Genomic DNA, 27463 nt, shown 5'->3' with positions numbered 1-27463 from the left:
GCTCTTGTGGCTGCCCCTATAACTCAATGGGATGGCAAGAGGAGACAACTGCTTCCCAGGAATCCCAGCCACAAATTCCCTAAGAGTCACCCTGGAGCTCATGCTCCATCTTAAGCCTCCAGTTTCCTACAAAGCCTTCTTGAAACCCAGCTCTTCTTAGTAGCCTCTGCCTGGGCAGCGATTTGAGTGCAGACAGGAAGAGTGGGAGAACATGGGTGAGGTCAGGAAGGAAACCAACCTTGGCTAAACCTCCCACCAGCCCTTCCTTTCTTCTCCCTTCTACTCCTGTTCTTCAAGGCCTTTTTACCCCTCCCTTTGGACAAGAACTAAAGGTAGGCTGAATTGCAAATTACTAGTTGGAGGTCACTCCAGTTTTTAAGTCACCCACAGTTCTCATTCCCAAGCCAATTAGATCTCCCTGGGCCAAGTCAATTTCCTCTCACCTCTTCTATATACTTATCCTGCATCAACACGCCACCTCCAATCCACATGCACCCCCAGAAACACCAATGTAAGCCTTCTGCACTCCCTGCCTCTCAATCTTCTGTTCTTTGACATGGATGGATGGATTTGTGAGTTGCTTTGCTAGTTTTTTCTTGACTTCCCACTGCAGGTTGGTGTAAGTGGAGAACTATACAGGCTGAGCCTAGGTTTCAGGCAGGTATGCACTCAAATTCCTCTTGCTCTTTATTACCTATGTGTCTTTGTATAAGTTACTTAAAACCTCTGAACTGGTTTCCTTTTTGTAAAATGGAGATTTGAATCCAACAGCCTGACATGTAGTCAGATTTAATTTGATGATTAGCTAGGTTGGAGCTGTCACTTAATATAATTATATAAAATCATTAAGATCATATAACTTTTGGAGTAGTCTTAGAAACTGAACTATTCTAAAAATGCAATTTGACTACTTTTTTTTAATCTTCCCAATAAATGTATGCAATATGGTTTAGAAACTTAACATTAAGCCTGAATGGAGTAAACTCCACAGCAAGAAAGAATACTTGAGAATGCTATATTCATCCCTCCTTACCCCCAGGGTTCTGATGGTTATGTGAGGGCAGAGTGGTTACATGCCCAGATAGCGGCAAAGAGATTTTCCTTTGTTCCCCCTTAAGATATTTCATTTGTAAACTTTAATGTGCAAAGTATTTTATGTTTGTATGCTGAAAATCAAGTATTAGGTATTGATATTTCGTGAGTGATATCAGAAATTTTTAGAATAATTCTGTTAATACCCAATTTTTACCTTATACAATGATTTAGAATATCATCTTTTAAATAACAGTTTATCTAATATTTTAATATAGCATGGGAAGCTGAAATATAAACATATTTTCAGTATTTGATTTTTTCAAATATCCGGAGTAATACATTCTTATAACGTGTGAAAACAACACTATAAAAGAACAGATGAGCACATATGCTGGCTGCCACCACTTTCAATTACACTCCCCTGCCCTCCCCTCCACACAAACACATGCAAAGTAACTAGCTTCATGTGTGTCCTTTCAAACCATTTTCTTCATCAAATTTATACATGCATATATATACATCCATAGGACTTCTACTGTTATTGTTTTTAACAAAATAGAATTATAGTATATATATTACTAGGCAATGTGGGCTTTTTGTAAAATGCCTATTTTTAGTTTTTTAAGGAAACTCCATACTGTTTTCCATAGTGGTTGTATTAATTTACATTCCCACCAACAGTGTAGGAAGGTTCCCTTTTCACCACACCCTTTCCAGCATTTATTGTTTCTAGCTTTTTTGATAATGGCCATTCTGACCAGTGTGAAGTGATACCTCATTGTAGTTTTGATTTGCTTTCTCTAATGATTAGTGATGTTGAGCATCTTTTCATGTGCCTCTTGGCCATCTGTATGTCTTCCTTGGTGAAGTGTCTATTTAGGTGTTCCACCCATTTTTTAACTGGATTGTTTGTTTTTTTGATATTGAGCTCCATGAGCGGTTTGTATATTTTGGAGATTAATCCTTTGTCTATTGTTTCATTTGCAAATATTTTCTCCCATGCTGAGGGTTGTCTGTCATACAGAGTGAAGTAAGTCAGAAAGAGAAAAACAAATACTGTATGCTAACACGTATATATGGAATCCTAAAGAAAAAAAAAAAGGTACTGAGGAACCTAGTTGCAGCGCAGGAATAAAGAGGTAGACAGAGAGTGGACTTGATGACATGGGGTGCGAGGGCAAAGCAGGGGTGAAGAACGAGTAGCATCAACATATACACACCACTGAATGTAAAATAGTTGGCTGGTGGGAAGCAGAAGCACAGCACAGGGAGATTGGCTCCGTGCTTTGCGATGACCTAGAGGGGTGAGATAGGGAGGGTGGGAGGGAGGCTCAAGAGGGAGGAGATATGGGGACATACGTATGCATATGGCTGATTCACTTGGTTGTAAAACAGAAACTAATACAGTATTGTGAAGCAATTATACTCCAATAAAGAGCTATTAAAAAAATGCCTAGTACCAGTAGATACAGATCTAACTTCATCTACTGTCTAAAGACTTTACACATATATTTATATTCGTTGAAAATTTCAGACACAGAGGTTCATATCAAACATTTTGGGAAATTTTTTTGTTCAGTACTTATCATTTCTCTGAATTTTATTTTTTATTTCTCTACATCGCCCATCTCCTTTCCTATCTTCAGATTCATTCATTAATTGTGTATTTAAGGATTTTATCATATGGTTTTCCGTTTCTAAGGATTTCCTATTTACAGCCTTTGTTCAAAATTCTATTGAGTTATGCTTTCATGTCAATTTGAATCCTATATATTCTTTGTGTTCTATAGATTTTAAACTGTTATCTGCATTTGTGTTGCAAATACATTTTACAAATCTATTATCTATCCATTGACTTCGGTGTCTCCTCCCTTATTTATATATGTTTAAATGTGTCTGTCTTTTATATTATCTGGACTTCTGGTCCTGGTTAAAAAAATTCTCTCTCACACATAGGCAGTATGGGTAACTTCCCAGATTTTCTTTTTTAAAAAAATTAATTAATTAATTTATTTTTGTCTGCATTGGGTCTTCGTTGCTGCGCGCGGGCTTTTTCTAGTTGCAGCGAGCAGGGGCTACTCTTCGTTGCGGTGCGCAGGCTTCTCATTGGGGTGGCTTCTCTTCTTGCGGAGCACGGGCTCTAGGCACGCAGGCTTCAGTAGTTGTGGCTCACGGGCTCTAGAGCACAGGCTCAGTAGTTGTGGCACAGGGGCTTAGTTGCTCCACAGCATGTGGGATCTTCCCAGACCAGGACTCGAACCCATGTCCCCTGCACTGGCAGGCAGATTCTTAACCACTGTACCATCAGGGAAGTCCCTAGATTTTCTGCTAAAATTTTTATTTATTTCTTTAAAACAATTTTTTATGTTTAAGCCTTTAATCCAGCTAGAATTTTTTCTCATATATGATATGAGATGAGGCTCCCATTGCATTTTCTTCCAAATGAACTAAATGTCAACTGTGTTGAATAAATTATCTTTTCCCCCAATGAAATAGAGTGCCAACATTATTATATATTAAAAATTCATAAATATTAGAGTTTATGTTTTGATTCTCTATTTTGTTACAGTGATCTATTTACCTATTTAAATGCCAAAATTCTACAGCACCTTTTAATGTCTGGCAATGCAATATCCTTATCATGACATTTATTATTCATACTTTTCTTAACTGTGTTTGCTATTTATTCTTCCATAAGAACATCCTTTATGAAATTACCAAAAACTCTTCTTACAATTATAATTGGAATTCATATTATTTTGGAAGCATTGATATTTTTATTTATTTAATGTTACCATTAAAAAAAAAGGGTTCTGAAGAACCTAGGGTCTGGACAGGAATAAAGATGCAGGCGTAGAGGATGGACTTGAGGACGTGGGGGGGGGGAGGGTAAGCTGGGACGAAGTGAGAGAGTGGCATGGACAGATATATACTACCAAATGTAAAATAGATAGCTAGTGGGAAGCAGCTGCATAGCACAGGGAGATCAGCTCTGTGCTTTGTGACCACCTAGAGGGGTGGGATAGGGAGGGTGGGAGGGAGACGCAAGAGGGAGGGGATATGGAGATATATGTATATGTATAGCTGATTCACTTTGTTATACAGCAGCAGCTAACACAACAATGTAAAGCAGTTATGCCCCAATAAAGATGTTAACAAAAATAAATAAATAAAATTTAAAAATATATGATATGTCTTTCTAATTGCACGAATATGTCCTTTTATGTCTCTCAGTAAGTTTTTTCCTATAAGTTTTCTATGAAACTTTCCTATTAAGTTCTGATGCTTTTCTTCTTAAATTCATTCCTAAGTACTCTATCATTTTTGTTACCATTATAAATGGAATATTTTCCTACTTTTATCTATGGTTAACATTATTATAGAGAAAATCCACTGCCTATTATATATGTATCTTATATCCAGTCATTTTACATAATTTTCCTATTAGCTCTTATTATACTATAGATAATGCACTTGTTGATTTTCTAGCTATACAATTTTTCATCAGTAAAAAGAAACATTTTCATAACTTCTTTTCCAAAATTTTGCTTTTGTTTTAATTAAAATAATTTTAATATTTGACAATTTAGAAAGATATTTGTAATTTTGAGGGTGTTTGAGAGTAAATGATTATTTAACATTCATTAAGCTACTTTTACCATTTATAAATATCTGGGTTTTTAAAATTAATATTAATAATCTGCAACAATTAAAGGTGAATAAGAACTAAATGTTTACTTCTCCACATACATACCACATTATATGTTAAGATAAAAATAATCACACAACCATTCATTAGCAATGAGGAGCCAAAATAGTCGTTGCTTTAGTCCATTAAGTTTTGGGTTAATTATTTATGCAGCTGTAGATAATTAACACAATATATAGGGGACTTCCCTGGTGGTCCAGTGGTTAAGACTCTGCAGTTCCACTGCAGAGGGCATGGGTTCTATCCCTGGTCGGGGAACTAGGATCCTGTGTGCTGTGTTGCATGGCCAAGAAAAAACAAAACGAAACACCACAATATATATAATATACTTTTTTATATCTTTCATCTTACTCTGTTGATTAATTTAATTTATTTTGACATCTTTTTTTCCTTTTTATATTTGCAGCCTATTTACAAGTAGAACTACCTATTAATTTGGGATCTCTACTATACTTTAGGTACTAATGGTTCCCTTCCCTTTCCTGGAAGTTACATTTAAGACCATTATTTCTCTATTAATATTCATTTCAGCTAAAAAACCATTGCCAAGCACTCTATTCCTCTACGACTTCCCTCCATCTCCCGTGTACCTCTTAGGATGAGACTTTTAGATGCCCCATTCTTCCCACCTCCACTCACAGGTTCAATCTCTCCCCCGCCACCTCTCAAATACCTCATTCTAATCTGTGTTATGAGTTATTTGCTGTTAGCTGCGGTCCATTCTCCAGAATGTTCCTCCTATAGAATACCTGGAGGACGTACACGTTGTATCCTTTCACACCTAAAAATGTGTTTATTTCATTATGTTAGTGGAAGAGCATTTGGGCTGCTCACAGAATCCACGGCCGCACTTCTTTTTTCTAAGTAATCTGTAGATGTCATTCTGTGGTTGGCAACTCCTGGTTCTGCAGATGAGAAGTCCAATACCAACGTGAATTGTAAAATTAGTCTTCAAAATAACTTGTTCTTTCTGGAAGGCTTTCTGGAAGCCTATCCATTTTTTTCTTTATCCTTGGACTTTAGGAATTTAATAGGACTTGTCTCAATATACCTCACTGTCCATTCAGGTCTTTCTTTAGTTTAGGACATTTTTCTTCTATTATTTGTTTAATTATTGCCTTTCTGCATGATCTTCTTGTTTTCTCTTCTGGAACTCTTATTATTTACACGTTAAGTCTCCTGTGACTATAAGTCTCCTCTTTTTCTCTTTAATTCTATCTCTTTGCAGTTTGACTAGGTCGTCTCAAGAGTTTCTCCACTTGATCTTCCCAAGCTCTAATTTAAATCTCATAAGGACTATTTTTCCTTCAATTTAGCCACAGATATTTTACTTCAAAAATAATGTCACTTAGTTGCCAGAATCACTCCTCTTCAGCAATGAATCTTCTTATCTGCTTTTAATTGTTATTATTCAAGTTGCATACACATCGTCTACCAGCTCTTGCGTGGGCGGGGGTGCATCTCCTATTCTGCTTGTTCTTTCCACCTCTGGGCAGTGGGAACCTTCTAGTGTGTCTTTTTCCTTTGCTCATTTGGGACCCGCCACTGGACTCTCCTAAGTGGCATGGTGGACTCTGCTCCCGTGGGAGTAGATGTGGCAGCAGATTTTCTGACTCCCATCTAATTACATGAGGAAACTTAGCTGTTCCTTAGTCTCTTCAAGCCTTTTAATCTCAGGAGTGGGGTGGATTCAGTTCATCTGCTCAATTTTTCCTCAGATGATCATAAGTGATAGACCAACACTGACCCATCCTATCAGGATCTGGACCTGGTTCAAATCTTCATCCCAGTGCTTTGTCTGTGTTGGACCTGGGCTTTCATGACGTCCAAAACATGGAAAGCCCTGCAAAAGCCTTCTCATTCACATCCTCCAGGCTCTAACTGCCTTCTAGCCCTAACAGCCATTGGGCTCAGAAGGAGGCAGGACTAAATTTGAATTTCGGAATGACAAGGATGTTTTAGCAATCATATTTTCAGAATTCCTTTCTGTCTTTAGAATTTATTCCTTAACTAGGATGTGATGCTAATCTGTGTCTAACATATGGTGTTAGACAACATCCCAACCCCCAAGCATCTATTTACATCCTCTTATTTGCATGCAAGCAGAGCGTTTTTGAATGTTGCCTATAAGTAGGATATTTCTGTTACAAGCCATATTGCAAGGACAGATGATAGCTGTTGCTGATGTATGGGAAGATCAATAAAAAACGTTTCACTTTTCCTGGCCTCAGTTTTGAATCAAATGGAAAGTATAACAAAAGAATAAGACAGATGGAGATGCCAGTAGCACCTTAATTACCAATTTAAGAACATGTCTTAAGCACTGTGGTAGCTAATTTCTAAAAAAGACACCCTTCCCTCCCACCTTTGAACCACCTCCTGGTATTAATGCATGTAGCCATCCCTTACCTATTAAATCTTGGCTGACTCTGTGACTCAATTGTAACCAACAGAATACATCAGAAGTGATGCTGTGTCACTTTCAAGACTAGATCAGAAGAAGCCTTGCAGTTTCCACTTTGGTCTCTTAGAATGCCCACTCTGGGAAAAGCCAGCCACAATGTCTCGGAGAAATTGACTACTCTGAGACAACCATAATGTAAGGCAGCCCAAGCTAACCTTGTAGAGTGTCCATGTGGAGGGGGAGAGATGCCCAGCCAGCCCTAGTTGTTTCAGCCATCCCAGCCCAGGCAAAGATATGTCAGTGAAAATCGTGAACATTCTAGCCCTGGTGGAGAAAAACTGAGTATTTAGATGATGGCTAGAATCAAAGTCCAAGACATATGGCTGAGTTTCTAGATGATGGCTAGAATCAAAGTTCAAAATATATGGCTAGAGTCAGACCAGCCGAGTCAAATCTAGCTATTTCAGCCAACCTTAGGCTCTAGTCATCACAAAGCAGATATAGGTTGCCCTCGCTATGTCCTGTCCAAATTTCTGACCCACAAACTTGTGAACTTAATAAAAACAATTGTTGTTTTATACCACTAAGTTTTAGGATAGTTTGCCACACAGCAATAACTGCGAAAGGTGTGCAATAACAATGATCTTGCTGCTACCCACTCCGTAACAGACAGCACTGCATAATCATAGCCTCTCCAAGCAGGAGTGCCCCAATATAATGGACTAGAACACATGCTTTCTGAAGGCAGACTGCCTTCCATGACAATGAGGAAGGAAGGAGCTGGGATACTCATACCTACTTCCCCTCCCAAACTCACCAGTCAGATAACTCACTCTCCTACTGGGGGAGAAATAAAGGGAATGAGGGAGCCTAAGAGAAGGAATTTTTAGCAGAACATTCCTTCTCATGGAAAGGAATGGGTAGAGAAGAAATATTTCCCCTTCAAGGGTCCCAGATACCACAAAAGGATTCTGGCCCAGCAAGATGTATCCAGCAAATATTAGGACTGGTGGTTGTGAGTAATCCTGTACTTTCCACAAGACCCATGCTTCATATGCACTTCAAGAGCTCACTGTAAGTTGAAAAAGCTACCTATAGAAATTTGAAATTATATTAGTTTGGTAGGGCTGCCGTAACAAAATACCACAGACAGGATGGCTAGCAACAGAAATTTATTTTCTTACAGTCCTAGAGCTTGGAGAAAGTCAGGTTTGGTTTCTCCTGAGACCTCTCTCCCTGGCTTGCAGATGGCTGCCTTCTCCCTGTGCCCTCACTTCCTGTGCTCAAGTCTCTTTGTTTGTCCTAATCTCTTCTTATAAGGACTCGAGCCCTTGGGTTAGGCCTCATTTTAACTTAATTACCTCAGTAAAGACCCTATCTCTAAATATGGACCAGCAGATGGGGCGTATTTTACCATCAGGATCTTGTTTTTCCATCTTGGATTAAATCCCTCACGCAAAGTGATTGCTTTTCTGCCTTGTTCTTAAGTCTTGCTTTCATGATAATAAACACTTGGGAGCAAAGAGGTTGGCAGTGCTGGGGTAGGGGGGTGGGCAGGGGAAGTAGGAGTGGGTAGGAGAGGTGGGAGGGGGTGAGGGAGTTGGGAGGTTGGGGGGCGGTTGGAGGGCGTTGGAGGGTAGAAGGCTTGGGCCTCCATTTACTTCCAATCACCAAAGACTACTGTTTACCAAGAACTGATAAATGTGAAATGCCAACTTGTATGTCATAAACCATGGGCCCAGCTCAGGGGTTAATTCAGCTGTATCACCACTTGGCAAGGTATAGATGCAGCAGGAGTTTATTTACCAACCCTACCACCCTCACCTAATGGTGAACCCTCTTCATCGTGGGGGCTCCTGGGTGCCATGAAGCTTCAGGGACGGGCCCGTCAGCTAACCTGGCCCATTCCTTGTCTACTTCCCTTCCATGCTTTGACATATTTTAATCAGGGGAAAAGCCCTTTCTCTTTTCAAGTTTCTCTAGAGGCAGTTTCTCTCTTCTCTTCCTGCCCAGTCTTCAGTTCTCCTCTGTTGCTATTGTTTTTCCCACGTTAAACCTTTATGGCTCATTAAATCCAAAGCCAGGATCATTAGCAACGGAAAAATCTGGGTTCCTCTTTTCCTTAAGGGTGGGAAGAGCTTAAAGTTTAAACTTTCCCTGAAGGTAAGGATAAATTTTTTTTTTTCCATCCTTCTAATGCAGCAAAAGAGGAAAAAAAAGCAAAAGTCAAGTTTCCACATTGAGATATTCTCTCATTCAGGGGCAGCCACAGAGTTGAATATGCAAAGCATATACCATAAACAGCTTCCAGTGATTTCCCAAACCTGGGCCGTGTTCCCTTCTGAGCAGCTGTCATTGTCACATATCATACCTGTTGTGGCTATAAGGCAGGAGATAGATGGGCTCCAGGTTAGACATTTACAGCCAGCATCCTGTTTACACTTCCAGACAGAAATAACAACAGGAACAGGGTAAACAGCTGGACTTTTCCTCTGGTGTATCTTTCCTTTAAGATAACAGTAATGGTGGGGCAGAGAGGAGATGAGTTCTGCCCAGATAAAAGATAAAGAGACCACATTATTTTTCATTTTTGACATCAAGGAGACCTTCCCGACTACACATGCACAGAAAGGCTCCTTGGGGGTCAAAAAGGGAAGGGGTGCCACCCCATGGTAGGTGATGTCAACCTACCCATAGGCCTCTTTGCTAGAATCCATCTTGCCTCAGAGATGCACGCACATACAGGGGAGGACCCTGAGATAAGCCAAATACGGACTCAGAACCAGGCAAAGCAAGATGATTGGCCAAAGGAAACCTGGAAGAAATGCCCCATATAAGTGATTCAAACTGCCAGGAGGGCGTGACTCTCTCTGAGTCTGCCCATGTGTGCCTATTCACACGTACTCTTTTTCCTCCTAATAAACACTTTACTTGTTTCACTACTTTCCTTCTCTTCGTGGAAATTCTTTTATACAAAGCCGACAGGCCAGAGGCCTTGTCACTGGCTACTGGCCCTCGTGGTCTTGTGGCTAGGATTCAGCACTCTCACTGCCACGGCCTGATTTCAATTTCTGGCCAGGAACCAAAATCCTGCTTCAAGCCGCTGCAGGCCGAGGCCACCCAAGATCAGCTAGGCAACAGAAATGAATTCTTTTGGAGCACCTCTGTACCCCAAAGTGGGTGGAGCTATTAACCTGCTCCAGGTGAGGCAATCTGGCCCTTTGGCCTGGAAGAAAGTAAGTCATCTGGCCTCAGCAAATGAAGGTTGGGAGCTGATTCAGAAAGGAAGGAGGGACTTAATTGGGTGACCCATGACAGGGTTACTGATGTTAAAAAGAGAGAAGAACCCTGTTTAGAGATGTTAGAAGGATCAGTCTACAATCAGTTGGGCTCTGGGGAAGCTGAGTTTATCTAGTACATGGAACTAATCTGAGCTGGTTGGTAAATACGCTATCGGTAAAACAAGAAGGACAGACAGATGCCACTGAGCTGAGCTGGCAGACATATGGCTGGTTTCCTTTAAGGTGCACCTTTAACACACACTGAGGTTAGATTAGTACTAGCAAACCTACCTATTTCTATTTCTTTTGTTTGTTTGTTTTTGGTTTTTGCAATGGACTAAATGTTATGTTTCCCCCCGCCCCCAAATCCATATTTTGAATCCTAACTCTGAATGCGATGGTATTAGGAGGTGGAGCCTTGGGGAGGTGAGTAGGTCACAGGGGTAGTCATGCTCTTCCTGTTAGAGCAGCCTGAACTGACTAAGATAGAAATTGGTAGTGAGAGTGAGGTGCTGCTATAACAAATACCTACAAATGTGGAAGCAGTTTGGGGACTGGGTAATGAGTAGAGGCTGGAAGAGTTTTGAGATTCATGCTTGAAAATGCCTACATTGTCGTGAATAGACAATAGGGCAATTCTGGTAAGCGTCCCAAAAGAAAAGAGGAGAGCTGTAGAGGAAGCCTCAGTCTTCTCAGTAAGAACAGAACGTTGGTAGAAATATGGATGGTAAAGGCTATCCTGATGTGGTCTCAGATGGAAATGAGAAACATGTTATTGGGAACAGAAGGAGAAGCCGAACTCGTTATACAAAATCTTGACTGAATTGTGTTTGTGTCCCAGTGTTCTGTGCAACACAGAACTTCCACAATGAAGCAAGTGAGCAATAAAATTGGGTATTTGGCTGAGGAAATATCTGAGGAAAATGTGGAAGGAGCAGCCTGTTTGCTCTTGAATGCTTACAGTAAAATGGGGGAAGAGAGAGATGACTTAAAGATGGAATTGTTTATCAGAATGGAAGTGACACTTAAAGGTACGGATAATTCTCAGCCTCGCCATACTGTAAAACTGAGAAGGTCTATTTGGGAGACAACTTTCAGGGTGCGGCCAAACGACCAACTGATAAGGCGATTCAGTCAGTCCCCTAAAGAGAAGCCAGGAGCTATGGTTCAGTGGAAGAAAGACCCCCGCTTCTGCTCAAGGTGATCCAAAGCTCGTGAAAACAATTTCAAAGGAAGGGCCACCAGCGCCTGCAGGACCTCCATGCTCTGTGGCCTGTGTGAAATAAAATTAATATTTTATGGCAAGACAATAAAAATGTAAACATAAAAATTTCCTCTGCCGTCTGGCCTCCCCTCCCCCCTCTACTGTGCACCGTGTGTCTGCACTGTGCATTGACCAAACTTCCCCATCAGCAGAAATACCTGCTCAACCATAAACCATAACCATTCTCTAGCACCAACAAGACAACCCCTAAAGATAATATTCCTTCTTGATCTTGTAAGGGGCCATGAGGACGCTTAGATCTGGACTGTGTAAACTGTCAATAATACGTCATTTAATGTACAGCCCTCTGTCTCAAAAAACTTACATAACTGTCCTTTGACTTCTAACAGGCAGAACAGTTTTCGGAGCTTTCTGAGGGATCGTCCCGAAATCCTCAATTTGGCTCAAATAAAATTCTCCATTTCTTTCTTAGATGGGCTGATTAATTTTTTTCATCGACACCTGTTAAGGTGTCACCTCACATCACAGGCTCCACTCCCTACACTCCAGCCAGGGGTTCCTCCTCGGCTCCCACGTCAGCACAGGGCATGGCAGTGACCCCTCTGGAGGGCGCAGGCAGCAGACCCTGGTGGCACTGCCTTCTCACGGGCGCACAGAGTGCAGTTACCTGGGGAGCAGGGGCCAGGGCTACCTCAACCTAGATTTGCAAGGATGGAGCTGCTCAGAGCCACAGGTGTGCCATCCAGGCAGAAAAACACTGTAGGGGTGGGGCTACCACAGAGAGCACCCCCACCCAGGGCGACGCCCAGTAGAGCCTGGAGGCAGGGTCATCTCCCAGACCCCAGAGCAGTAGCACCACCAGTGTGCGATTCCGGGCCCTGAAAGCCACAGGTACAGGAATACGTCCAACCCTTGAGAGTTGCGGTGTGGGAGGGTGTATCAGCAAAGCCAGGGGTACGGGGCCTCCCAAAGCTGGGAGGGCAGGGCAACTTGGAGCCTTGAGGGCCCAAGCCCTGAAGAGCAAAGCTGGGGGGTCCAGACCTCAGTTCAGAAGGCAGGACCTCTGCTCCAGTACAGCTGCTGAGCAGAACATAAAGCCAAAGAAGGTTATTCTCACAGCTTAAGATTTCAGACTTGCCTGGGATCTGTCATTCCTCTCTTTTGTCCTATTCCGACCTTTTAGAATGGGTATGTCTGTCCTGTGCCTGTCCCACCACTGTACTCTGGAAGCACATAACTTGATTTCACAGGCTCACAGCTGGAGGGGAACCGTCTCAGGATGAATCCACCTGAAGTCTCATCCACATCTGATTTCGATGATATTTAGATGAGACTCTGAACTTTCGAGATGATGCTGGAAGGAGTTAAGATTTCTGGGGCTGTTGAATGTATTTTGCATGTGAGAAGGATATGAATTTGGGGGAGACAGGGATGGAATGCAATGAGCTGAATATCCCCCCAAATTTTGTATGTTGAAATCCTAATCGCCAAGGTGATGGTATTAGGAAGTGGGCGCTGTGATTAGGTCATGAGGGCAGAGCCCTCAAGAATGGCCCTTATGAAAGAGACTCCAGAGAGATCCCTCACTCCTGCCATGTGAGGTTACATGAAAAAAAAAAGGCTGTCTAGGAAGCAGGCCGTCACCAGACACCAGATCTGCCAATGCCTTGATTTTAGACTTCCCAGCCTCCAGAATCGTGAGAAATAAGTTCTGTCGTTTACAAGCCACCCAGTTTATGGCATTTCTGTTATAGCAGCCCAAACGGACAACCACAGTTTTCAAGATTTTAAGACATGTATTTAATAGACTTTACTTTTTAGAGCAATTTTAGTTTCGCAGCAAAACTGAGCAGAAAGTACAAAGTTCCCATTTACCCACTCCCAATATGTTGTATCTTTCAATCTGTCTTTTTGTTTTCTTATTATTTAAAAAAAAATAATACTGAAATCTGCAAAAATTATCATTTGAATAGTTGGTATACATTCTGGGCTGGGATTCTAGAAGATATGAGTGATGATATTGGCAAAAGATGGGACGAGTTAGTATTTGGTCTCAACTGTGGCCTCACTTTGGAGTTACCCAGCCCTGATACCTGGGTCGAATGCCAGAGATTAACTGGTCTGGACTGCAGAGTTAGAAGGAATCCAGTTGATTCTAAGTGTGTCAAGATTTAGGACCAAGTAGAAAGAGACATGTTCAGACGAAGTGGGGAAGATTAGATGCAGTTAAAGGTGCTTCCTTCATCCTGACTGAGGTTTTCTCTCAGCTTAGAGCCCAATGAGGTTAGTATGCATAAAAGTGGAAACTGAGGTACCAGCCCTTGGGGCTGTGGCTATCAGATCAAATCCTCTCTGTTACCCTGGCCTCAGTCACAGCATCATAACCGTAAGCCATCCTTTTAGCTCTGAGAAATAGCTAGTCCACTTTTACTTTCAATCCTCAAAGCTGGTTTCTTCAAATAGAGTTTTGATTTTCCATTTCATTCTAAAAACTTTTTACCTGAACGTATGGAGAGCTTAGGTTTCAGCAATTCTCTTTGGAGCCTTGCAATTGCGAATAAGCTAGTTATTGCCTGACTATCTCACTGACGTCTGCCTCTTTACAGTTTTCCATTTATAAATGGAGGCAGCTGTGGAAGAAAATGGAAAGAGGACAAACCAGATGCCCTCTCCTCGAAATCTCCATTTGTGTCTACAATCCTCTGGATTTCTGAAGCCTTTTATGACTAATCCCCAGAGGCACCATTTAAAATGGACTCTTGTTTTATTGTTCTGAGAATGTTCAGACGTTTTCCCTTCCTTTTTCAAATCCAGATCTACCTCGTTTGGCTGTGCCCATGTCACTACTGGCAGCATAGGAGTCATGAATCCGAGCCCCAACTCTTTTGGGTTCCTCTGAAATTGGCTGGGAAGAAAGTAGTAAAATTATGGTTAAGTAGGATGTGCACAGGACTTTTTCCTTGCTTCTCTGTCAGCAATAATAGTCCACTCCCCATTGTAGAAGCTGCCTGGAAAGGCGTAAGAGATGAGGGGCTCTGGTCTTCCCATTTTCCAGCCCTACGTCACGTTTCAAGTACAAGTTCAGATGTGCTGTTTCTGACACGTGCCCAGTCAGGGACTAGCACTGGGGAAGGAAGACAAGATCAGAGGTGCTCTTCTTAACAGTTGTCTTAACCAACCCTCACTGCTGCCTTCAAGGACTCAGAGTCACCTCCGCAGCATCTGTAGGCGTTCCTCGTCTAGCACACTGCACAAAACGCAGCAAGGCTCACGGCCTTCGGCTCAAAACCCCCATAGCTATCTGGTCTTGAGGAGTTAACTCCATCTGCCCCTGGGCCCTTCCTTTTTTTTTTTTTAAATCGAAGTATAGTTGATGTACAATATTATATAAGTTACAGGTGTACAATATGGTGACTCACAAGTTTTAAAGGTTACACTCCATTTATAGTTATTGTAAACTATATTGGCTATATTCCCTGTGTTCTACAATATATTCTTGTAGCTTATTTTATACCTAATAGTTTGTACCTCTTAATCCCCTATCCTATATTGCCCCTCCCCCCTTCACTCTCCCCATTGGTGACTACTAGTTTGTTCTCCATATCTGTGAGTCTGCTTCTTTTTTGTTATATCTACTAGTTTGCTGTATTTTTTAGAGTCCATGTATAAGTGATATCATACAGTATTTGTCTTTCTCTGTCTGACTTATTTCACTTAGCATAATACCCTTCAAGTCCAGCCTCCCTCCTCTCTCCTTCAATGAGCCTGCACATCCCTAATAAAAGATGGAATATTACTCAGCCATAAAAAGAAACAAAATTGAGTTATTTGTAGTGAGGTGGATGGACCTACAGTCTGTCATACAGAGTGAAGCAAGTCAGAAAGAGAAAAACAAATACCGTATGCTAACACATATATATGGAATCAAAAAAAAAATGGTTATGAAGAACCTAGGAGCAGGACAGGAATAAAGATGCAGACCTACTAGAGAATGGACTTGAGGACACGGGAGGGGGAAGGGTAAGCTGGGACGAAGTGAGAGAGAGGCATGGACATATATATACTACCAAATGTAAAATAGATAGCTAGTGGGAAGCAGCCACATAGCACAGGGAGATCACCTCGGTGCTTTGTGACCACCTAGAGGGGTGGGATAGGGAGGGTGGGAGGGAAGGAGATGCAAGAGGGAGGGGATATGGGGATATATGTATACATATAGCTGATTCACTTTGTTATAAAGCAGAAACTAACACACCATTGTAAAGCAATTATACTCCAATAAAGATGTTAAAAAAAAAAGAATACAAGAGCGAAAAGGGGAGTTAACTGCTTCGGGAGGTCTGGAAAGCTCTGTTTCCTTGGACTGAGGCCAAAGCCTCTGTTAGAACAGGAAAGTGTGTCTGCATTCTTGGGCTAGGCAAGGGGAAAAGTGCCTCTCATTCGCTTCATGGGAACAAATAACATATCACATCATTCTGTCTTAAAAACTAACATTAACCTTTCCACCATATACCAGAGACCTGTCTTGCCCAGGCCAATCGAACCAGCCCATCTAGAAGGCAGTTACCTTTTGTACCCCCAATACCCTTATATTTGGGGTTATTCAATTAATTACTCTTATATTATCTAGTCACATGTATGTAAGTCTCATTTTCCTCATTGGAATATTAAGCCCCTTAAGTACCAAGAGCAGAGGGTTTGCTTCATTCTGCCCACTGTGTAAGGAGGTCAGCAATGATGACTTCCCCTTATACGAGGCCCCGTGAAATAAAGACCTGGCCTTTAACCCATTTCTCAGCTAGCTGTACTTCTTTTAGATTACTATATCATCCAAAGATAGAAAATACCCTCTACCCCTCTCTCACCTGTTCCTCCTCTCCTCCAAAATAATGAGATGGAATCTCTTTTTGCCCTGATGAATAAGAATTTGGGCCTAGAATTAATTTGATTAAAGAAAAATGAACATCTCTCATATCCAAATGTTATAGTGAATCACACCTGTAAAAATGCATGGAAATAAATACACTTTCTCATAACTTATCACATGAATTGGACGAGTTGCATAGTCTTTAGATGACCCACAATATTACATGTGCCAACTTGTCTGTAAATTTGCTAAACTAAACTGCTTCTCTTCAGGCAGGAATCCTCTCCTTGTTAGGATTCCATAAATAACACCTCTTCCTCTCTATTTCTCTACCTCATCTATGAATAGAATCAAATTTTGAGTGTGCTGTGGAGTGGGAGGTTGTGAAACTTCCTGTCTTTCTTCAAATATTGGATTGTGGGTAAAGTTATGGTCTTTAGGTGATGGGTCAATAAAGTTCTGTCTCAATCCCAGCTATAAGATCCGGGGTCCCTGTTATCCCCCCACAAAGCGTCTATTACAATAGAGCAATTGTTACACTGATTAAAATGTTGCAAAAAGAACACTTTCCAGCTAGCATTTGAATCATACAGCCAATTCTTAAAGAAAATTCACGTCGCATAATCAAAATTCAACTTGCATCTTCAATTACTCCTCCCCCCATCTCCTGTACTTCAACGTCCTGCATAAAATAACATGAAATTACTTCACTTTTACTAGATTTAGTATTGCCCCTGGAACCGATCAGATATTTTAAAGTTAGGGAAGTAGACAAGACTTACTGTTTAGTAGTGAAACTATTTCTATACATGAAATAATTTGTTCTTGGGCATGTTCCACTCTACTGCACCCACTCACACATATTCCTCATTACTGCAACTACAGCTACATCGCTTTCAGCAAATTCAGTGCCAGCAAATGATTTAGCAGCCAATTTAGAAACGTGACGAGGCTCTAAGTCTGCTAACAGGGCAGTTCTTCATCCCCTCCTCTCTGATTGGCTAGAGCAGGACAAGATGAAAAAGGCAACTTAGGTGAGTGTCTCAGAAATATTGATGTTGACATAGATTCTTTGGATTTCATGTAGTTGACCCCTCTCCTCAATAGAGTAGACCCCCCTCTCGGCTGCCCACCCCACTGCTAGGCTGATCTAATCCCCACAGTCCCCAAACTCTGTTCTCTTTGCTGACACCCTGCAGTCAACCTAGTTATCAATTTTCAGCTCCCTCATCTGGATTTCTTCCCTGGCATGTGAAGGCCACAGGAACAGAGGACAACCTCTTCCCTTTCCTGCCTGGAGGTGTCATGCCACCGTGTCACTGCTCCCGCGCTGCTCACCCCAGCCTCAGCAGACACAACCACAAGGACTGTGGCTCAGAAAACTCCAGCAAATAAAAAGGATGGTCTCCTCCTCCCCAAATCCCCGTCTTGGAAAGACCTGTCAAGGAAATGCAGCAAGCCTCTTTTAATTCCCACTGGGGTGGGGAAAAAAAAAAGAAAAAGAAAAAAGAAAGAAAAAGAAATCTCTGCCCCTCCGTGCTCGTCTACAGTCACATTAGGAGTGATATCCTTTTGACCTTATCTATTTAGGGTCTACATTTTTATACTTGCCTGTGAGCACCCACTAAAGCATTGATTACCTTTAGGGAAAAAGGTAACAGGTAATACGGGGAAAGGTTTAACAGGTCATATGGGAAACGCATAGGGATGTTTTCCTTTAATATTTCTGATATTAGCAGCCTCCTAATTAACATTCATCAAATCTTTTTCTTTGTTGACTTTATTTTTATACTGTAATATTTTGAGGCTCAAGATAACCTGTGGGAGATAGTGGGCTACATAGAAAAACCAGAGATTATGGGTCAGGCGGACCAAATTGTCTTTAACTAGTTGTATAAATATTATAAGCAAGTTAGTCTGTTTCACAGATGGTTTGTTCATTGTTATACTGGATAGTAAAAAACATATCTCTTGAAGTTATAAAAATTCAATGGAGTTATTTTAAGCACTAAACCTGTAAGCACTTAATAGTTTTGCGCAGTTTTTTTTTGTATTTGAAGCATTTATTTGAAATATTGATTAATAATTTCAATAGTCTATTCAATTGGCCATTTTAAAACTTCTGCTCTAAATTGTCAGTTCTAATCTATAGGCTTACCCAGCACTAAATTGTCACTGCCCAGGTGTTGGCAAAGCTGTGGGGGAACTGTCAGTCTCACTGGAAGGCATTTGCCAGGAGGAAATAAAATTCTTAAATTATGTGCATTTTAACCTAACAGTTGCACTTCCAAAAATGTATCCCAGGAAAATAACTGGATGTGTGCAAACATGTATGTATACATATTTTTTTATCATAGTACTTATACAGCTAATTATCAGGACAAACAGGGAACTGGTTCAATAATTGTATACACATACGGAGAATATGTACAAAAGGATGATGTAGTTTCTTTTTTTTTTTTTTTTTTTTGCGGTACGCGGGCCTCTCACTGTTGTGGCCTCTCCTGTTGCGGTCTGGACATGCAGGCTCAGCGGCCATGGCTCACGGGCCCAGCTGCTCCGCGGCACATGGGATCTTCCCGGACCGGGGCACGAACCCGCATCCCCTACATCGGCAGGCAGACTCTCAACCACTGTGCCACCAGGGAAGCCCGATGTAGTTTTATTTATTGATTTAAAAAGGACATCCACCACATAGGATATGTCTGTATATGAACACACAAAAACACATACTACATACATGTATGTAGGCATGTACACAAACATATACCACAATATGATTCCATTTTATATGAGTTTCAATAAATACAGAAGCATGATATCATATATACCATCATCAGTGCTAAATATTATAAGGCAGAATTATGGATTACTTAAAAATATTTTTCTGTATTGCTGAATTTTTGCAATGAACATATATCTTCTTTTGATACATGTCTTGTCACAGGGATTTTTATGCAAATACTTTTGAGAGAGAGCTCCTAGAAAGAACTCTGGAAGGAAGCAGAATAGGAAAGAGAAAGAAGCCAAGCCAGAATGTCTTCATTCTAATCCCATGGGGAGCTTTGGAGCATGAATAGCAACCCAGAGTAAGCCTTCCCTTGATGTACGGATCCCAGCCCTTTGTATACCCAGAGGGTCAGCCCTTGGCTGGAAGCCCCTTCTAGTAGTGTATGTAAATTCCTGGGCAAGGTAGCTCCCATGAACTGAGGGCATTTCTCTGAAGAGGGGAGCAGCTGTGAGCTATGAGGAGTTAACCCTCATGGCAACTGTGGCACGAATGTACTATCGTGAAAAGGAGATCTGAGTGGGACACCAACAATATCTTCTGCAGTCTATACTTGGCACTGCTCAGAACCTTTTGCTTTCTCATACTAAATTCAGTCTACTGAGGCACAGCTTCCCCAGAATTCTGATTGGTCACAAGAGTGGGAACTACATGCCCCCCTGTGCAGTTGATTCCAAGACCACAACATACTCATCATCTCCTTGATCCACCATCCATATTAGATCTCCTCTTCCTCTGACAGTTCTTCTGGTGGTACAGGTGTCTTGCCTGGTGGTCTGACCTATTCCCAAAGAGCCTGATTCCATCCTTGGAATGTCCTTATCAGGCCAAAGTTATTCTCCTTCCTCACAGCTAAAAGTACCATGAGAGTACTTGTTGATGTCCCAGTGGGTCATCTAACTGCCAAACATACTTCTTCCTGCCCCTTTCTATGAAGCAGCAGCCTTATTTCCCAAAAATGATCAGAGTCAATAGCCTGGCCTTTATGGTGACTCCTGGTGGCTTAAAAATTGTAATGTGACCAGTGGCAGCCATAGCTGTATGTTTAGTGGGACTCTTGCTGTGCCCCTGTGGAACTGTCTGTTCTCTGAGATCCACAGAGCCTAAAGTTGCTAGGACAGAAACACAGATTGCCCTGGTGGGACACTGAGAATGAATGAGATCACTCCTATTTCTACCTCCTAGCTCTGCTCCCATGTTTTATTACCTATCAAAACCTTGTAATATGCATTATTTTAACATATTTACTGGAAGGATGGTGTTATCATCATGCTGGCAGCCCAGCTGCTGCTTCAATTGTCTAAACACCACTCAATCTGGCTAGCAGCAGCTGGATCCTGAGTTATGTGGTAGGACCAGTGATCCCATGGTTATGTATCCATAGTCACACCTACTTTCCCATACAGTTGGTCCCTTGGTCTGAGGCAATGTCAGTCATTGCATGGAAGACCCGCCAGAGTGTTTGGTGTGGGGATAACCAGGTGATCAGGGCATCAGTCATTAGCAGCCAGCACTCAGAGCAGCTGGAGGATAGGTGCAATGATCCAATAAAAGACATCTGGGCAGGAAACCAAAACGTTTACTATAGTGTGTGTGACTTCTATAACCAGAAAAATAGCAATAAAGCTAAAAGAAAGATTTTATATTCAGCTATGTTTTTATTTTTTTTAACATCTTTATTGGAGTATAATTGCTTTACAATGGTGTGTTAGTTTCTGCTGTATAACAAAGTGAATCAGCTATACATATACATTTATCCCCATTTCTCCTCCCTCTTGCATCTCCCTCCCACCCTCCCTATCCCACCCCTCTAGGTAGTCACAAAGCACCGAACTAATCTCCCTGTGCTATGCGGCTGCCACCCACTAGCTATCTATTTTGCACTTGGTAGTGTATATATGTCCATGCCACTCTCTCACTTCGTCCCAGGTTACCCTTCCCTCTCCCCATGTCCTCAAGTCCATTCTCTACATCTGCGTCTTTACTCCTGTCCTGCCCCTAGGTTCTTCAGAACCATTTTTGTTTTTTTAGACTCCATATATATGTGTTAGCATACGGTATTTGTTTTTCTCTTTCTGACTTACTTCACTCTGTATGACAGACTCTAGGTCCATCCACCTCACTGTAAATAGCTCAATTTCGTTTCTTTTTATGGCTGAGTAATATTCCATTGTATATATGTGCCACATCTTCTTTATCCATTCTTCTGTCGATGGACACTTAGGTTGCTTCCATGACCTGGCTATTGTAAATAGTGCTTCAGTGAACAAGGTGGTACATGACCCTTTTTGAATTATGGTTTTCTCAGGGTATATGCCCAGTAGTGGGATTGCTGGGTCATATGGTAGTTCTATTTGTAGTTTTTTGAGGAACCTCCATACTGTTCTCCACTGTGGCTGTATCAATTTATATTCCCACCAGCAGTGCAAGAGGGTTCCCTTTTCTCCACACCCTCTTCAGCATTTATTGTTTCTAGATTTTTTGATGATGGCCATTCTTTTTTTTTCTTTTTTTCAAATTTATTAACGTATAGTGACATACAAGGAACTGCACACAATCAAAGAGTAAACTTTGGTGATTTTTGACATATACATACACCCATGAATCCATCTCCACAATCAAGAAACAGAACAATTCTATGATCAGCAAATAATTTTTCATGCTCTTTTTCAATCCCACTCACCTTTCATCTCTGATGACGGCCATTCTGACTGGTGTGAGGAGATACCTCATTGTAGTTTTGATTTGCATTTCTCTAATGGTTAGTGATGTTGAGCATCCTTTCATGTGTTTGTTGGCAGTCTGTATATCTTCTTTGGAGAAATGTCTATTTAGGTCTTCTGCCCATTTTTGGATTGGGTTTTTTTTTTTGGATATTGAGCTGCATGAGCTGCTTGTATATTTTGGAGATTAATCCTTTGTCAGTTACTTCGTTTGCAAATATTTTCTCCCATTCTGAGGGCTGTCTTTTCATCTTGTTTATAGTTTCCTTTTCAGCTATGTTTTTAAAATGTTGTACTTAGCTACAATTTAAATCCAAGTACTACATGAATTTACATTCTCATCTTTCACACTAGGGAATCAACAGATAGTACCTAAAGTTGATAAGTCAAGAAGTAGAATTATAAATGTATTATTTAAAAAAAATTGAAATTAGATCTTAAAAATAAACACTCAGATTAGTAGTGAAAAATACAGATTTCACACAGTTAAGTGAATTAAGAAGACAGACGTGATAAAAATTGACAATATTTTTCCTTGTGGAAGTTTAACAAAATAGAGCTTTCAAAAAGAACATTCCAGATATAGAAAAACTTCAGTTTCAATGTTTAAAGACAAATACTTCAATCAGCAAGATAAACATTTTTTGTATCTTATCTGCATCTGTTATTGAGATTGCCTCTAAAAAAATATCAAACACCTGTTTGAAAGAAGAATGAATAAACAGGTATGTCACCAGCTGCTCAACAATTGGTTAAGGGACCAAATGTATACGTCTTCACTTGCCAAAGTCCCCACGGACCAAATTAAAGTTAAATGATCTTGGCTTTCCTCATTTCCTCAAAGAAGACTTTAATCTGTTAGGAATGCAAGAGAAATACTATTCTGTGTTAGAAGGGAGAGAAATCCATACGTATTTCCTTCAGTCCTACCTTGTTTTTCCTGTTTTCCCTTTATCACATTACTGAAGAAAACTAAAAACTAAAAATAAAATTTAAAAAGCCTTGATTAGAGACTAAGGTGATGATTAAGTTGGAATTGTAAGTTTTAAAAGCTGCGATGAATCCTGAATTATAGAGCCACTTTTTCCTCCTTTATTTGGTTCACACATTCATTTGACCAATATTTTGATCATCTCTTATGTGGCCAGCGATGAAATGCACGATAGAGCAATAACACTGAACAAAACAGACATCGCTCCTGTATTACCAGAGCTAAGGGTCTGGTCCAGGAGTGCGGTTGGGTTGGTTTAAGGCTGCATCCCAATGGAAGCGCGATGGAATACTTTTAATTTATCGGTGTCCATTGCTCAGGTCTGCATAAATCAGTACCGAGGATACATCCCCAGATGATACTGACAGCATGAAAAGATTTCTGTTTCTAACTCTTGTGGTCTTAATAGGCTGGTTAAATTCCTGGGGGATTAAGCTGAAAGAAACTCAGGACTGAATGTGTTTATTTCTGTGTATTAGATAAAACAGCCATTTCTCCCAGTCTTGACGGACTGGTCTCATGTAGGAGATGAAACACTTCAATCAGCTCAGCTGAACTCCTGGCTGTCTCTCAAAACTCTGTGATTGTCCAAGCTGTCTTCATTGTTTTTAGTGATTCCCAGTAGTTGAGAGACTGTGACAAGACCCTTCAGTATCCTAAAGGGGAGGATCCCATTCAGCCTTTGATGCAGGCTGATTGAAAGCCAGACTCTCAAGCAGCAGCTGTGAAAGCATGAAGTCATGCCCCTTCCAGGGAGAAATTGAGAGATACTGTGCTTCTCTGGAATACCACCATAGATGTGGGTTTTTAGGTTTGTTTTATTTTGCTTCCTTGAGTTAGCACATTCATTTTTCTTGAGATATAATTCACATAACAAAAATTTACCATTTAAAAATGTACACTTGAGGGACTTCCCTGGTGGTGCAGTGGTTAGGAATCCGCCTGCTGATGCAGGGGACACGGGTTCGAGCCCTGGTCCGGGAAGATCCCACATGCCGCGGAGCAACTAAGCCCGTGCGCTGCCACTGCTGAGCCTGTGCTCTAGAGCCCACGAGCCACAACTACTGAGCCCACAAGCCACAAGTACTGAAGCCCATGCGCCTAGAGCCCATGCTCCGCAACAAAAGAAGCCACCGCAACAAGAAGCCCGCGCACTGCAACGAAAGGTAGCTCCCGCTCGTCATAACTAGAGAAAGCCCACGCGCAGCAACGAAGACCCAACGCGGCTAAAATAAATAAATAAAAATGTACACTTGAGTAGTTTTTATTGTGCAAGTGTCACCTCTTCTAATTCTAGAACATTTCCATCACTCTCCAAAGAAATCGCATACCTAGTAACAGGATAATATCCCTCCTTTCTCCAGCCCCAGCAACCACTAATGTACATTTTGCCTATGAATTTGCCTACTCTGGACGTTTTATATAAATGGAAGCAAACACTAAGTGGTCTTCTGTGTCTGACTTACTTAGCATAATGTTTTCTAGGTTCATCCATATGTTAGCATGTATCAGTACTCGCTTCCTTTTAAGGCTGAATAATATTTTATTGTATGTACATACCACATTTTGTTTATCCACTCAGCCCCTGATGGACATTTATGTTATGTTCACCTTTGAGCTAGCATGAATAATGCTGCCATGAACATTTTTGTGCAGGTTTTTGATTGAACATATGCTTTCAATTCTCTTGGGTATATACGTAGGAGTGGAATTTCTGGGTCACCTAATTATTCTTGTTTAATTTTTGAGGAACTAGCATGAAATTTTAAGTCAATTAAATACCATCATTCAGTCTTTGCCCACTTTCATGCATGATTTATAACCTTCTTGCCAAAGAGAATTTGAGATGGTTCATAGTGAAAAGAAGTACAATACAGTAGTTATTTTTAAAAATTAATTCAGTAAAAAGGTACAAGATATGTAGTATACACATAAGTGGTTCTTAATCTTTTGGGGCTATGGGCCCCTTTGAGAAGCATAGAATAAGATAGAGTCAGTAATTGAGTGTTATATTTGGTTTGGAAGTTTCCAGGAGCCAAAACTACTCCTGCTATGGAGAGGGGACCCTAGTCTTTCTAACTCATTTCACAACTATAACACAACAATTACTTTAGATTACCATGTTGTAGAGCAGAAAACAACTATAACAGCATAGCTTAAAGATGATTCCACGAAATCTCTACTCTTAAAAGCCCATGGGCACAATCCAGTCTTAGAGACATAAGATAAACTGGCACAATTTCCTGCCGAGTGCCAGCCTGCCTCCAATTGCAAAGACGAGCTTACCCACACCTTCTGGAAGGCTCCATTCAGCTTCCCCATTTAGAGCCAAGCCTATCTACTCACCAGCCCCAGAGAGAAGTTAAGTTTTTTCTTTCCATGGTACCTGGTCTAATTTATTTTCTCTGACTGAATTAATAATAACTCTCTTCCCAGGAGAGTTGATAGTTCCTTCAGGGTATATTGTGGTACAATGATCCAGACAAGACAGTCTCAATTGTCGACAGTTTATTTTACCATCAAGCTTATTTAGTTTTAAATTCCATTACTCTGACATCCAGTGTTTTGCTGAACCTGGTTTGTACCAGTGAATAAGAGTCAATTATGCACATAAATTTCTAACTCTGCATTCAGTGACATCATGTTGTTAGTTTGAAATGGACCATGGTAGGAGTATTTACACCATGGGAATTGGCAAACATTACACATCATGGGTTTTTTCCCCCAAAGAGCTAATAGTTAAACCTTTACCAGCACAGGACTGCTGACACTCCAGTCTTGGTGGCATCACATCAAATCTTACCAATCTTACCAAATCTTACTTATTCCTTTTACACAGTGCTTTATTCCAGCACTGTGCCTGAGTAGTTCACACACACACACACACACACACATACACACACACACACACACACACACACACACACACACACACACTCTTCATGGTTGCCTCCATTTCAGAGATAAGAAAAGTGATATTTAGAAATATTAAATGTCCCAAGTTACACAGCTAGAAAGCAGCAGATTTGAAGCTCAAACTTAGGTCTTTCTGACTCCAAAGTCTACACATATATGTGTATGGTTTATACAATAACATTCTTAAAACCAGTCACTATTCTAGTATGAAAAATATTGCATATATCCATACAAACTTGTGATTTCACGTCTTGTATCCTGGCTGAAATACAACCAAAAGTAAGTTAGAACGAGAGTATTTTTTTCATGGTAATTGCTAAAACAAGGCAGCTTTACTTACCTTGCAAATTAATTTGGGAAAAATTTTCATTGTAAAATCCCTTTTAGCTTGCTAATCCTCACCTCCTGAGGGAGTTGAAGAATAATCATAAACTATCTCATTTCATATGAATTCCTTCTTATCCCCTCCTCCCATTTATACCTCCCATTCCTACCACTGCTCTACTCTGCCTTTTATTCAAGGATCATTTTTAATGTCAATTTGTATCTTTTTTACCAGGTCATGAGCACCAGTATTCATTTCACTCCCTTCTCTGTTCCTAGAATAGTACTGTGCATAGGGTAGCTTCTCAATAGATAGTTGTTGCAATGAAATGAATCATCTCAGATCTTGATCCCAAGAGAGCTGATACTTGCTTTAATTTATTTCATGAGCATTCTTTCACCTTGCTACAATGACAACCTACTGCTCCCATATCCAATGCTCACCTGTTTCCTAAACTCATAATTCCCTGTAAATTTTAGCATCAAATCACATGTACGGCAAGAACTAGTCAGGACATAGGGCACCTTGTCCACTTGCTATAACACGACCCAGCTCACAAGTTCCTGTCTAGTATTGCTTTACTATTTCCCTGCAGAGAGTTACACAGTTTAGGCTTTCTCTGAACACTAGTACAGAATTGCCCAACACTCATGAGCGTTTGCATTATGGAAATACTCTACCCTGTCTGTCTAAGATTATATATTGCTAACATGTGAGTCTATAAATCGTAGATGGTCTGAAAGAGGCATTCTAACTCTTCTTTTTTTTTTTTTTTTTGCGGTACCGGTACGTGGGCCTCTCACTGTTGTGGCCTCTCCCGTGGCGGAGCACAGGCTCCGGACGCGCAGGCTCAGCGGCCATGGCTCACGGGCCCAGCCGCTCTGCGGCATGTGGGATCTTCCCGGACCGGGGCACAAACCCGTATCCCCTGCATCGGCAGGCGGACTCTCAACCACTGCGCCACCAGGGAAGCCCCATTCTAACTCTTAATGTATGTTATAGTATATTCTAAATCTGAGCACCACTGTCACAGAAACTGTATTTGCCATTAACCTTAGCAGTCAATGACCTCGTGTCACCAGGTCCCCAAAGCATTAATCATTATATCCCACCACTTCCACCCTCCTTACCTCCAAATATGTTGTATGTTGCCATATTTTGTTTTCAGGCCCTCCAGGATTGGACGGTATAAGGGTCTC

The sequence above is a fragment of the Delphinus delphis genome, chromosome 17, assembly GCF_949987515.2.
Source record: "Delphinus delphis chromosome 17, mDelDel1.2, whole genome shotgun sequence".
Taxonomy (NCBI): domain Eukaryota; kingdom Metazoa; phylum Chordata; class Mammalia; order Artiodactyla; family Delphinidae; genus Delphinus; species Delphinus delphis.
The sequence above is the reverse complement of the archived record's forward strand: the minus strand, read 5'-3'. Positions refer to the sequence as shown.